Genomic DNA, 13,021 nt, shown 5'->3' with positions numbered 1-13,021 from the left:
AGTATTGAATGGATTTAATATTTCGTTTGTGATATCAACTCTGGTAATAAGAATAGTGAAATTTCATTGTTTTTGGTTGCAGTCTTTGCGGCTTTCCGCCGATTAACGTTAAAGATAAACGCCTCCAGCTCTGACTGCGCGTGCACGCTGCGCGTGCCTGAGCTTCTTCGTTCAAATATAGCAGACAGCTGATGCACTTTTGAAAGACTACAACGCACGTGCGTAAAAGCAAAGTAAAAAAAAATCGCTCTTGGAACAAATTAATAAATAATTCTTTCCCATCAACGACATGTCCTGCATTTTAACATATTTTTTATTGTTTATTTCTGAAAGTAAATATTATACTTTTAGTTTTAGGGTGGCTGAGATCACAGACAGGGGGCTGGAGCCACCCTAAAAAAGGTCTAGAACCACCCCTGTCTTATTATAACCTCACATCATGGTACCTGCTTTTGACTTCACGTAAAAGTTTAAAGTCTGAAACACAGCAGTAGAAGTAGAAGTATGAAATAATTTGGCTGCAGAAATTTCTGGATGGTGACACGGTGGCACAGCAGGTAACACCGCCATCTGACAGCATCACAAGTTTTTCATTTTCTCCCCATGGCTGTGGAGGTTCCTCCAGGTTCTGTGGTTTTCTCCCATCTCCCAAAAAACATGCATGCAGGTGAATTGGCTACGGCACATTCCATGGATATGTTCCCAGAATATATAGAATAGAAGCCACATATCCAGTACAGTCACATATACATTACTGCGTCCCTGGAGAAGAGAGGGTTAAGGTCCTTACTCAGTGGCCCAAAAGTGGTAGATTGGCAGTGCTGGGGCTTGATCCCCAATTCTCCGATCACCAACCCAGAGCCATACCCCCTTGTGCCACCACTATCCAGAACATGCTGACCCACCACAACCCTGACCAGGATAAAGCTCTTACAGGCATGGTGGTGTTGGTGGTGGATCCAGAGCCTACACAGGGAGTACTGGATGCAGTGCCAGATAATTCACCCTGGATGGAATGTCAGTCCATTACAGAGAACACTGGTGTCTTGTCTGAGGTGTATTCCTGCATCCAGTGTTTCTTGGATAGGCGCCTGATTCCCAATAACCCTGACTAGGATAAAACATATACATTCAGTATATAACTGTATTGCAATAGTTATACTTGTATGAAGTATTCATACTGTAATATTGTTCAGTAAGTTACAAATAAGGCATATTCCTATTCAGTAGGGCATAATCTGATAAAAAAAAAATATAGCAGGATGATGCCATTTGAGATTAGAATTTAGAAAGCTCACTTCAGAGAGGAGAAACAAAAAAGACGAAATGTAAGTTGCTTCAAGTTGCTTGAAACTTTTTCTACTGAAGTGGTATGGTAAAGCATGTTATATAATGTTTCCCAGGAGAGTGTGAGTTAATAGCAAAGTATTGCATGAAAGGCTGTCACCACACCAACCACGCTGTTCTGTTCACTGTACACTGGAGAATTCATTATAGCACTCGCCCAATATGAGATCATTAGTGTGGGAGAATAAAGGGCTCTGAACTTTTCAAGGATGGAATAAAGTTTTCTGTGAAAACTTAATCTAAAAAGTGGTGGTGATATTCAGCAAGATCTCTTTAAACAAACGTTATGTTTTTTTAATGAGGAAATTTATCAGCTTATTTTTGTGGGAGGAGTTTTGGGAGTTTCAGTTATTAAGAAAAACCTTTAGTCATACCAAAAACGTTCTCCAATAAGTATGCCAAGATACAGTATATCAAAGGTCTTCATACAGCAGGGTTTTTCAATTCAGTGATCAAGATAGTAGTATGGTGAATCAAAATAATTTAGAGTAAATGGCATGGATTTGCAGGTGTGAATAAACCCTGAAACCCACAGGACATTTCCTGATATGTTCAGGCAGTAACCAGAGCTCAGAATTGTACCACTGGTGTGTCAATGCTACCAGCTTTGCCACCATACCAACCCCAAACATACAGTAAACCATATATATTTACATTTATGCCATGGCATTTGGCAGCTGTCCTTATCAAGAGCGACTAAATCAAGTGCTCTGAAGCCCCTGTCAATAAGAATACTATTGATCTAAAACCTATATTGGTCTAGATAGACTGGAATGGAGAACACAGAAATAGAAAATCCAAACAGCATGATCCCAAAGGATTAAACACAGAGTGCTATCCACTGGTAAACATTTATAACAGAGATGCCAGATTGCTAAAAGTCCAAAATAAACTTATGGACAGATTTATAAATACAGATTTATAAACACTTGAATCATGGAATGATTCAAGTGTTGATAAAAGAACTGCTTATGCATGGTGGAATGCAAGTCAGGATTGCTGCTTTAAACTCTGTTACCCCATGGCATTTAATTTGGCTTATGATTTTGCTTCATAAATGGAGGTAAAATCTGGAATTATATCTGCATTTACTAATATAATCTGTTCAATTTGACAAGGTTACTGTTACTAATATTAATCAAGAGATATTAGAACCATTCCTGACCATAAGAGGGCATCATTATTTTATCTGTAGTTTAGAGGGATGGTATTAATTAATTTCTTTCCTCACAATCAGAATGACACTAGCTAAAAATGTCATTTATATAGAGCAGCACCGACCCTCCAAGTGCATTCAGTTGCCCAGTGCGGCATAAAATGTTATGGCTATATTTCTGAAGGAACCTGTGCTATTCTTCTAAACAATTTAACTTGCTTTAATACATCCGAACAGAAAATCTAATTATGTTATAAATAATTGATGGCAGTTTCAAGGCATGACCACCAGATGGCACTAAAATGCTGTTGTAGGGTTAAGCCACACGAGGATGAGTAAGCATGTCAGTTATCAGTATGAATAAATCTTCATTGGATTAATGGATGCACTATACATGCAAAGTTTTTTGCTTAGAACACAGTGGCCTATCATTGATTATTATTATGTGACAACTAAGGACACAACGGCACCTACAGTATATTCTTTTAGATATTTTGTCTAAATGTACTTTCACTTATTAACAGTTTTAGAAGCTTATTTGGTGACATTTAAAATACCAAGGATTAGTACTCTGTGAAGCAAAGCTGAATTTGCCAAAGAAGGGTTATATGTATCTTAGAGATCTCTCATAAATCAAAGACATCCTTTATCTCTGAGATATCTGTGGAAGATGTGAGTGTGAAACAGACTTCACTTTTCTCCAAGGACATGCAGTTTATTTGCTTAAGACTACATCAAATCAGGGACAAAGATCTGTTGGCATCCATTCTTTTCATTCGTCGGATACATGAAAGCTACTCTGAGAGTTGGCAGAAGTGCTGAAACCCTGGACCAGGCAAGCATAAGTCTACCATTGATGAGGGAAAGGAAAGCGATATGCTCCACAAAGCATCTGTTCATGCTCCTTTTCCCACACTTCATTGGGGCAAGAAAGGGTTAGATCTCAGATGACTTTGATGAGCAGCCATGTCTCTCGTAAGAAGAAGGGAATATTAAGAAGTGTTGTTTTGTAGTTCATCAGAGATGAAGGCTTGTAATTGTAGTAGAAGTGGTAAAGCTGCTGTACTTTAAGTAACAATTAATCTCTTTTGCACCAGTTTGCATGGTGACATTTTAGTGTAACAGGAATTTCTATCTTAAGAAAAATATCTCTTAAAATATATTTTAATGCAATAAGCATGGCAATGCAATTATATAATGTTTATGGGTGTAGTATAAGATGAGTGTATATGGATGTAGCACAGACATCGTGTACTTCTCTTAACCCTTGTGTGTGCTGCTCTGTAAACTTTCTCTGCTGGTGCTGTGATAACATCCATTTTGTCCAGACACCATGAACTTGTGAAATTCAACAGGGAACAGTCAGCTCTGGATTCAGCCACCCACCTTTACTTTTCCAACACCCATAAATTTTAGTTTTCTGACACCCGAGATTAACATGGCAAATTCACACCACAAAGTCCGGGAGAAGACATGGTTGTTATGTCGAAGTAATCCTTCATTTACACTGCTATTTTACTTATTAGTGTTCTGAAAGCTTTCCATAATTCATATTTCAGTTGACACGTTTGAGTGGTGAAGAACGTTGATAATAAAGCATCATCATTGTAATCATAATATTTCCGTGGTTGTAGACCTTTCCTTTATTATACAGAAGCAGACCAGATTCACAGCTGGATTAAATGGTGGAAAGGACCACATGAATGTAGTCTGTCTGCAAATTGTATAAGATTATATCTGTTAATACTGTTAAAAAACTATTCCTTAGGTTCCTTAAATAGTTAAGAGTTTTAGGTTTCTTAAAAGGGTCCTACTTAGAAGTTTTGTGTGTGTGTTTGTGTGTGTGTGTGTGTGTGTGTGTGTGTGTGTGTGTGTGTGTGTGTGTTTGTGTGTGTGTGTGTGATCTTAGGAAAGCGTTATTCTGAGCTTCTACATTCCATTTTCATCTCTGCTTCAGTGCTGGCGGTGCTTGAAAGTTTGTGGAAGGGGATACAGTGCCTCTAATCTAAAATGCACACACACACACACACACACACACACACACACACACACACACACACACACACACACACACACACACACACACACACACACACACACACACACACACACACACACACACACACACACACACACACACACATTCCAGCCATTCTCTGCCTCTGAAGGCGGCATCATGTCTCTAAACTTCATTCTAACCTGCCTTCGATGGATCCGCCCTTATAACCCATGAATTTATTTATACATAAATAGAAATGTATCAAAAGGGCATGTTGTAGTGGTTAAGGTGTTGGGCTGCCAATCGGAAGGTTGTGAGTTTGATCCGAGGTCCACCAAGCTGCCACTGTTGGGCCCCTGAGCAAGGCCTTTAAACCCTCAATTGCTCAGTTGTATAAAAATGAGATAATGTAAGTGGCTCTGGATAAGGGCATCTGCCAAATGCTGTAAATGTGAATCACGTTCACATCAGGTGATGTTGGTGCTTTGGTACCTGACAAAAAAGAGCTTTAGAGATTTGGTATCCAGGTTTTAAAAACTTGGGTTATTATATTTCTTATTAAATAAAAGAAGCTTATTGTGTATATCTGAAATCCCACACTGAAATTTGCATATTTGTCATGTAATTGCACTATAAAGGATCTAAAAATATATCCTCAAATCTATTTGCCTATGTGATAAAGTGGATTATGCTGATTGTATGTATGTGGAAACCCTTCCACTCTATTAAAGTCTGGTTCTTTCTTTAGCAATCACAACCTACACTTTACATTGGCACTGTGCAGTATATAGTGTTCTATATTGACTGTATATATATATAGACTTACTGAAATCGGACAGTCTGGAAATAAGACTTGGGCCCATATTCATGAAAATATTTCGTGCAAAGAGTTGATTCTAGTGACTTTTCTAAGAAAGTTCTTAGAAATCTGGTAGTTTCCCTTTAAAATCAAAGAGAAGATAAAAAGTTATTCATAAAGCATCTTAACCCTTCGAAAAACTCCTATGGTCAAAAAATGTTCAGGAGTAGTGAGGAGGACTTTCTTTAGAGGCTTAAGAGTCTCTTTAGCTGAGGGGAAATGGCCGAAAGGTGAAGAGAGAGAAGAAATGTGTTGAACACAATATTTAATAATGATAGGGAGTTAATAAAATGCTACAGAATAGATCATGGAAGGATTATTTTTGTGACTAATGATATTAGAGATAGCATCTTCAACACAGCGCAGATATGCCACAAAAGCTCATTTATTTCAGTAATTCAACTCAAATAAAGTTGAATATAAATTCACAGGTCTTAAGTCTATGGTTCTTTTAATTGTGACGATTTTGGCTCACATTTAACAAAAACCCACTACTTAACTATCTCAAAAGATTAGAATACTTTATTAAACCAATTAAAAGACATTTTTAGTGAATTGTTGGCCTTCTGCAAAGTATGTTAATTTTCAGTATATGTACTCAATACTTGGTTGGAGCTCCTTTTGCTTTAATTACTGCCTCAATTCGGCATGGCAATGATGTGATCAGTCTGTGGCACTGCTGAGGTGGTATAGAAGCCCAGGTTTCATTGACAGTGGACTTCAGCTCTTCTGCATTTTTTGTTCTCTTGTTTCTTATTTTCCTCTTGACAATACCCCATAGATTCTCTATGGGTCTGATGAGTTTACTGGCCAGTCAGACACACCAACACCATGGTCGTTTAACCAACTTTTGGTGCTTTTGGCAATGTGGGTAGGTGCCAAATCCGCCTGGAAAATGAAATCAGCATCTTTCAAAAGCTGGTCAGCAGAAGGAGGCATGAAATGCTCTAAAAGTTCTTAGTAAACGAGTGCAGTGACTTTGGTTTTTAAAAAACACAGTGGACCAACACCAGCAGATGACATTGCACCCCAAATCATCACAGACTGTGGAAACTTAACACTGGACTTCAAGCAACTTCGGCTATGACCTCCTCCACCCTTCCTCCAGACTCTAGGACCTTGGTTTCCAAATGAAATACAAAACTTGCTCTCATCTGAAAAGAGGACTTTGGACCACTGGGCAACAGTCCAGTTCTACTTCTCCTTAGCCCAGCTAAGATGCCTCTGTAGTTCAGGAGTGGGTTAACAAGAGGAATACGACAACTGTAGCCAAATTCCTTGACACGTCTATGTGTGGTGGCTCTTGATGCCCTGACACCAGCCTCAGTCTACTCCTTGTAAAGTTCACCCAAATTCTTGAGTCGATTTTGCCTGACAAGCCTCTCAAGGCTGCGGTTCTCTCGGTTGGTTGTGCATCTTTTTCTTCCACTCAGCTTTCTGTTAACATGCTTGGATACAGCACTCAGCCAGCTTCTTTGACAATGAATGTTTGTGGCTTACCCTCCTTGTGAATGGTGTTTTTTTCTATTTTTCTGATTGGTGGGTTTTTGATAAATATGAGCCAGTCTGTATGTACTGAATTTATATAATACACAAGTTTCACTATTTGAGTTGAATTACTGAAATAAATGAACTCTTCTATGACATTCTAATTTATTGAGATGCACCTGTATATATATCCAGACGTTAGCGCATTGCTAATATGATCATTTACGAATGTAATCCCTACACAGCCTCAAATATCTTTACATAGAGACAAAGTGAAGGCTTATATCGACCATATTTTAAAAGCGCTCCTATTTTTTATTTTTTATTGGACAACCAATCACAGTCCTCAATAAAATGAGTCACACTGAGCAATAGAGTCAGCCCTGCCTCCTCTCTAAGATAAAAGTTGTTTTAATTTGCTTGCTCAGAGTTGCTTCGATATCAGTCCTGAATCACTCTTAAGCTAATATTCCTAGTTAGAAATCTTTAAGCTAAATTAGGAGCTCTCGGAGATCATTCTTAGAATCTTTATGAATATATTTATGAAATTCTTTTTAATTCCAATCTTCAACTGTCCAGTTTTGATAAACCAGTGGCCAAGACTCTTGCTCTTGGCTGAGTGTAACCCAATGTGGTCTTCTGCTGTTGTAGCTCATCCAACACAAGCTTTGATGTCTTATGCATGCTTAGAGACAATTCTACATAAAGTAGACAATGACAGAATGCACTGTAGATAAATGGTTAGTCAGAAAATGTCAGTTTCATACCTTTTTCAATAGTTAAGAATATGAAAGATATAGAACAATTAATCATTCCATGCCTCCATACTTTACTTTGTATCTAGCAGTCCGTCTATAAATACCCCAACTCACAGCCTATGATTCTTCCACCTCGTCTTAGCGACTGTCTGAGAGTGTTATGTGAAGTATAAGCAGATTCACAGACAATGTCTTGGTAGTACATGGTTCAGTTTGAACTTCAGACAGTTGCTGATATAAGTGCCAGGTTATTTGAATATAATACCTTGTGGAGTTCTCTGCTTTTGTGCTGGAGGTTGTTGCAGTAGCATTGCATCACTGTCTGGCCATCTCACTGCAATACCATGTCTCGTTACCTAATAAATGTAACATCATTGTGCTTATGTGGACATGCGTAATAAGTGTGACTGAAAATTTCTAGTTTTAGAGTGGAAAGAATGTAGAACAGAGTTCACCATGAGCCGATTTTCTCACAGTCCTTTCTAATAAGCGATTTATAGGATTGCAGAAATTTGTGTAAAGCAAGACCATAACGCATTACGCTTGGAAAAACTTTTGTTTATGTGTTCAGAAGAAAGACGCTGTGTTTGTGGTGGATTCTGGGAGTATGATAGCTGACATGTGTGGTATTCCAGTCAGGCATGTTGCATTGCAAATCACACTGTAGTTAAAAACTCTTTCACTGTATGTTTATGAACAGTGAAATGCTAGACTTCCTTTTGTCTACAGTATATTTTTAAGAGCTTTGTTTCAGCAGTTTCTTCCGTTTCCTCTTGGCCTTCACTATCTCTTACCGATGTCTTGATTTTTTTAGTTCAGGCTGCTTTTCACTTTACTGAAAATAAACCTTTTGGTGTACTCTCTGTCAATCCTGAAGGTAAAGTGACTCTTATTTCCAAGCTCAATCATTTAAATGCCAAACATTTGAAGTTTAATGCAACCACGTTTTTTTCTCAAATAGCCAAACACATATACAAACACATGTGCATGAATACAGTAAGACACATGCAAACACCATTAAGACAATCAAATTTGCAAGCTAAGGGATGTGGTAAATATCAGCCAGTTACATTGTTGATTCATTAGACAGTGTGTAATGGTGAATATGTGGAGAAGTGGCAACACCAGTAAAAAAAAAAAAACACCACTGAAATTTCACTCAGGAGGCAATGTGAGATCACAGCCCACACAATAAATTGCAGTCCAAGGCCTTTGATATTTTCTCTTTTTGACCCTTTCAGTGTGGCCATCTGGTACCCAGAACAATCTGCTTCAAAGCCCTATTCCCCCACCGTTAAAGCAAAGCATGGCAACATTAATTATACGTGTTTATTAAAATTAGAACAGGGTGGATATTTATGACATAGGAAAGCATGCAGTGTGCAGGATGAAAAAAAGGGGAAGGTGATAAGAGGGACAGTCAAGAATAAGAGAGAATAAAACACAGTGATGAAAAATCCATTAAAGTATTAGGCAGACATTTTTTTTTTATTTCAATTTATTTTGCACTATAACATCAAATAAATGATATAAATTGCATAAAAGTGGAAAAAAGGCCATACATCTATTTCAAAATACAGTTGACCTTTAAGTCCCCCCTTCATATCTCTTACTGTGTTTGCCTGAGAAATAAAGCAACAGTAAGATGTATCACCCCTGAAAAAGCCCAAAAGTGATTATTGCCTCACATGCCTTTTTTGCAACATGATAGCCTGTTAAAAGGTCTGTGCAATAACTCAGGCCATGAGGGCATTTTATGCATGTCGCTGAAGGGCCTGCAGACCCAACATCAGACTCAACTCCTTTCTATAAAGTGACCAATAAATCCTGTGCCCATTTCCAGGGCTCGTTAATGGAGGCCAGTGAGGATGTGGAAATCCTTTCCCTTTTGATCGAATCAGGCTTGTGTGTGCATTTTCTCCATAAAAGCCCTGGTTGAGGAGGAAGGTCCAGGAGCGACACGGTCTAATGACGACATGTGAACACCAGTCAAGGATAAAAATGGGATCTGGACAAAGTGTGTAACTCCAAAATGTTAGGCAAAATTAAATTAATCTGGCCCATGTTCAAACACTGTGCAACGTGCTGGAACCAGCTGACCAGATTAAAAGTAAAATTAATTACTAGTTTAAGATATGCATTTAGATGATCATTCTATGAATTCTATATAGGCTTGCAAGAACTAATTGTGCATTTTTAAGCAAATTATTAAGCAAATTCTTTTGGCTTTAGTAATTAGTAAGGGCACAGATTTTCAATGAAGTAGACAAGCAGGAACTTTGCTTGAAAGATATTATGCAACTATTGAAAACGGATATTAGAAATGAAACACCTTGTTTTACCTGTTACATTTAAATGTGGTTGGAAAACTGACACTCAGCAGGAAACATCAGAACCCTGGGTCATGCAAATGAATACGTTTCCAAACACGGCTCAGTATTAAAAACTAGTCGAAAGATATAACCCAGTTTGTGATCCATCTACAGTCTAACTAATTAGACTTTTTATTTCAAACCTGTATCATGACCTTTGGCAGAAATGATTGTGTTAATAATTGTATTGTGTGACTTTTATTGCCTGTTTGTCCAGGTGTGTGTGTGAAAGGACCTCTTGATCTACTTGATCCAGCTGGGGCTGGCAGTTGGAGAGGAAAATGAGGCCGAGGGACATCTGATCATTACTGAGCTACAAAGCCTTTCTCCATCACTCCTTCTTCCTCTCCTCCTCCTCCGCCTCCTCCTCCTCCTCCTCTCCTTGGAACTTTATCCCTCACCTGCAGTTTCCTGTCTGTCTTAGACAGCCGGCTATCTTCTCATTTTCAAGTTTCTTCCTGCTGCTTTATGATTTAAATCTGCATTCTCTCAAGGGCTTGCCAAAATACTTCTTCTCCGCCTCTTCATGTTACATACTCATAATAACGCATGGTATAAACTGGCTGTAAAAAACAAAGGAAACATTAATAAATCTATTGTAAATAGACTAATCCACATGAACATTACTTAAGGTAAATTTCATTGAGTACTCACTGAAACGAATACAAAGTGCATAGATTTCTGCATACTACAAGGCTACAGTCTACTCACATGCTGTTGATATTCCAGAAGTAATAAACATGATGTAGCTTCGTTAGCAAACTAAAGGAGCAAACTCTGGTTACCATGTTGCAGAAAATTGTGTTAATTAGATTTAACTGGGTGAATTTTATGATGGGTAATTAACACAAGTCATTGTAAAGTCTATGTGCACTGATGTGTACTGATCAGCCAAACCAGTCAGCATTATGATATTTACATATAAATATAAAATAATGACTTTAAAGTGCAGCTGTTAATCTTAATTACCTTTCTTGAATTATTATAAAATGTTAGTCACTCTGTGTGAGTTCCTTTTTGTCACATTCCGAGTGTTATATGGTGTATATTTATTGATCTATCACCTGAAGTTTACATTCACAAAGTGCTGCACTATATGAACAAATGTTTGTGGACACGTGACACCTAATATGCTTGTTGAACATCCCATTCCAGATTTAATCCTCTTTTTCTGTTATATTACACTCCGTTCTTCTGGGAAGGATTTCCACTAGATTATGGAGTTTTGCTGTGCGGATTTGTGTTCTTTCGGCTTTAGTGAGATCAGGCACCGATGTCGGATGAGGAGGTCTGGGGGGTAGCCAGTATTATAGTTCATATCAATGATGTTCAGTGGGGTTCAAGTCAGGGCTCTGTGTTCATACATGAGTTCTTCAACTCCAACTTAGACAAACACTTCTTCACAAAGCTTGCTTTGTAAGCAAGAGCAATGCCATGCTGGAACAGGTATGGTGACCTTTAATTCCAATGAATGGAAATTATACTGCTAAAGCATACAAAGATATCCTGTAAAATTGTGCAATTTCAAAGTTATGGCAACAGTTTGGTGAGGACCCACATATGGATGTGATGGTCAGGTGAAAATATAGTCTTGTTTCTAGTCTATCTAGTCTTGTCGCTTGGCCATATAGTCTGTTATTGCATAATGCTGCTGGATGGCATCAGTGCATAACATGGTGGTTTTACTGAAGCTTTGCAAGAGTCTTTTGCATGTTACATAATAACCATTTCAAATAAAAATGTCTACAGAAAAAAGAATGACAAACTTAAACAATGACTTTTGTCTGTTCTGTATTATGCTATGTAAACTTGGACAGTTTGTAAATTGATGCTTGGAGTTTCCCCAGTCCTGGCAGGGATATTAATGTTCGTTTGATAGGAGGGAAAAAGAGAATTGACATGAGAATGCTTGGCATATGGCTCCTGTGGGACTGTGGAAGTGGAATGTATATATACCAGGAGTGGGACAGATCTCCTGTTATTGTTTAGTTAACTCTGCTCCTCATAGACAAGTAAGGATTTACTTCACACTACACTATATGCTGGACACCATCTTTATTCAGTTATGCTTAACATCTAAGATAAAACATATTCAAAAATGTCCAATATGTATTCAACTTTATTAATGGAAATAATGAATTGCATACATTTATGCATATACTGTATTTTGAATCATGCTGAAAAACAGCTTAAAAGTTCAGCACATTCCCTTCACTTGTTTCTGAACTTGTTTTTCTCTCCAGTGTGTTTTCCTGCAGGCTTTTTACAAGTGTTTGCTGTCTAATCTTGTCTACCTCTATACACTCATCCATCTACTGCATGGCACACTCATGTACATACAAGTCATAAACCTATTTATGAACTATATGCATTAAAAGCTTGGGAACTTCAAAAGTATGTCTTGTCTTTGAGTATTCTACAAAATAGTTCATATTACATATTTTCTTGTTCAAATTTGGAGCTAAGACCTACTTTACAAAACGTGACAGGGGTAGCTTAGCTATTAAGGCATTGGCTTACTGCTCAGAAGATTGGGATTTTGAATCCCAGGGCCACCAAGCTTCCACTCCTGGGCAATCAATTGCTCATGTGTATAAATGACATAAATGTAAGTCACTCTGGATAAACGTGTCTGCCAAAAAATGCTGTAAATGTATTAAGTCTATATAAATGACTGAAATATTATTACATATGTTATGAGTTCAGCCAAACAAAAATCCACTGTGTCTACAGTTTAAGGCATAATTGTAGGCTGTCCTTGCTTGTATTAAGATTCCTCTTTGAACCTACTTTTTACATTTTTATTTTGGTTCATTAACTACATTAAGGGTACATTGAATAAAAACTGTTTAATTTCCTTTCCTTAATGTCCTTTACAGAAATAAATGTGGGTGAATCTTCATTTAGATGTTTTATTGCAAGAAATATATACTATAATGAAATTCAGTTTTTATTATACAAGGCTCATCCACAGAGTGGCAAGTAATTATCACACACAGCTCATAGGTCTACATGTACACATATGTTAGGGCAGAGAAAATT

This window comes from Tachysurus fulvidraco, chromosome 12 (assembly GCF_022655615.1).
Source record: "Tachysurus fulvidraco isolate hzauxx_2018 chromosome 12, HZAU_PFXX_2.0, whole genome shotgun sequence".
NCBI classification, from domain to species: Eukaryota; Metazoa; Chordata; class Actinopteri; order Siluriformes; family Bagridae; genus Tachysurus; species Tachysurus fulvidraco.
The sequence above is the reverse complement of the archived record's forward strand: the minus strand, read 5'-3'. Positions refer to the sequence as shown.